This window comes from Sitophilus oryzae, unplaced genomic scaffold (assembly GCF_002938485.1).
Source record: "Sitophilus oryzae breed Bouriz unplaced genomic scaffold, Soryzae_2.0 scaffold_374_pilon_pilon, whole genome shotgun sequence".
Classification (NCBI taxonomy): Eukaryota; Metazoa; Arthropoda; class Insecta; order Coleoptera; family Curculionidae; genus Sitophilus; species Sitophilus oryzae.
In genome coordinates this window covers 1,030,353-1,032,946 of record NW_022146945.1, presented here as the reverse complement: position 1 = coordinate 1,032,946, position 2,594 = coordinate 1,030,353, and positions in this window count along the sequence as shown.

The window sequence follows — 2,594 nt, the reverse complement described above, 5'->3', positions numbered from 1 at the left end:
ATGACAATAAGTGCCGTATAATAAACGCAGTACGTAACACGCGGACACTCCAGTAAGATACCAGCTGGTACTGAATAAGCTGTAATTTCGTCATTTAAAGGTGCGTACACACTAGAGGATTTTGCTCCGAACGAACCAAACGAGCAGAGCGCGCAGAGCCGAATTCGGCAAGTGAATACGTGTTCGCGAGCAAAATTTCACCGAACCGAGCGCGCCAAACATTTCGCCGGCATTTCGCCATGCATTTTGCTCAAGGGGGATGCGTTGTTCAGTGGGTACGGAGGTTCGTTACGTTCATGGTGTTCGTGCTGTTCGGAGCATTCGCGGTTAAAAATTTTCATTGTTTTGATTTTTCTTTGCTCAAGCGAAATGGAGTGGAATAGAGAAAAGTGCCTTCAGTAATAGACATTTATGAACATTATCCATTGCTTTGGAATCCAAAAGATGGATTATACTATAATAAAGTTAAGAAGTTTGATACGTGGAGGCAGATAGATGAGATCATGCGATGTGCTTCTGGAGAAGCAGAGAAAAAAATTGAAAGACTTCTGGCAAGTTTCAGAAGGGAGAAGGCGAAAGGAAAAAAATCTATTGGAACGGGAAAAGGTACATTTAAAAACTTCTTGCCCATAATTTTCTTGGTGTTTTCTTCTTTTCCTTATTGGTAATGTTTTGTATAACGAAAAAAGCACCAGCAGCGATAATAGCATCTTCCGGGTCCATTAACACACTCGATGGAGAACGGTGAGCCTAGAGATTCAAAGCGCAAATAAAAACTAAATACAACTGGACGTGGGAACACAGCGGCCGCAACAAGCACCTCTGAACATCGCGATCTTTTCCGTATTGAGTTCGTTCGTGCGCGTTCGGCTCGCTTGGTTCGTTCGGACCAAAATGCTCTAGTGAGTACGCACCTTAATATATTCAAATGCTTCGTCTTGTATTTAAGGAGTAGGTCTAGTGATGTTGGTTTAGTCTTCAACAACTAGTAAAACATACAAGTCGAAATATCATGTAAAATGTCTATTTAATCCAGGGTGTTTTTTGATAAAAAAAAATATCTGTACCTATGTGGCGGATTTATCTCTCCAAAAACGAACAAAAAAATGCTTAACGTTTCGAAAATTTTATCTCTTTCCGTCGTCGGAAGCAAAAAATACAAAGAATAAAGAAAAAAACTATTTAAAATATTTAAATGCCACTATTCGAGAACACTTTAGTTGTTTTAATATAGATACGTCTTCAAAAAACCGTTGACGTTCTGTAAAAATGACATTATATCAAGTTAAACTTCAAAATTTACAATTACTACCTGATAACAATTACTTAATAAGTCTTAATAAGTCTTAATCAAACCAAACAAAACCAAACCAAAAAGCCTCAAACTTTCTGTATTATTATTTTTAATATGTTTTTAATTTTTACGTATGTTATATTTATTTATGTTATGTTCTTTAAAATCAAAGAAGCGATTGCCTAAGCGACTGCCATACATTACTAACATCTACAAAATGATGCATGAGCAATAGGTACACTCATTTTTATTAGATTGTATTAAAGAAGTCTCTTATTTTTCTTTTAGAGGCTATCGCTTGTTTCATTATAATTTTGGCGTCGTTTTTTGATGCTCTAAGGAACAAAGATGTTTCTAATGTCCGCCATCTATTTTAAAAAGCCAACCGAAATAGTTTCGGAAACGGTTCGTGACATTAAGATTAACATCTTTCGAGGGTCCCTCTCTCCTTCTCACAGTTCATTGAGAAATATTTTCGGGCGAACGACGTTATTCTTTTTTAATGAAGCGGGCGAGCGATCTGGCGAGATAACGAATCGTAAACATAAATGACGAATGGGAATGACAAAATATTAGGCAAGGCCGTCTTCGGGTTATAGAGTTACGAAAATATCGGTTACAGACGTGAGGGTGGTATGTTATTTGGATTCACAAATTTGTTAAATGGTTAAATACCCTAAAATCTATCTAATTCGCGGTAGAGAGCGAAGACGATCTCTCGCATGTACTTGTGATGTGTGTCATCAGTGTTCAACGACATTTTATCGCCAAATCCGAAATGCACTATTTGAGCTGTCTTAAACAAATGTACTCCAGTGTATAGGCAAGTGAACCCTGAGGTTACAGCTTGATTGTTATTGCATTATATGTAAATAAATATATTGTAGCTTTCTCTGGGAGATAATTTTTAACCTTTTCAAACTTTACATGGGATTTCCTATGTCCCGTGTTCCGATGCACCACACGGTATGTTTAATTCAGTAGGAAAATAGCCATTTTTTGTCATCTATCTTCTCCTTTAAAACAAATAATTATATACATACATAAACATTGGTCCAAAAATTAATGGTCAATGCACATCGAGCACCGAGCGCGTCCCTCTCTCTACCTGATGTTTCTAGTATTCTCGTTATCAGGCTTCATCGGGACAAACAGGTCGGGTTATTTACTCGGCTCGCTGAAATTTATAAAGTTGTATCGGGTAGATAAGGCCGTGTCGCGACAGGCCGATCCCAAATGTTTCCGATCATATCGAGGCGACCGAACGACTGAAATTGATGGTCCGGCCGGAGATGGACCG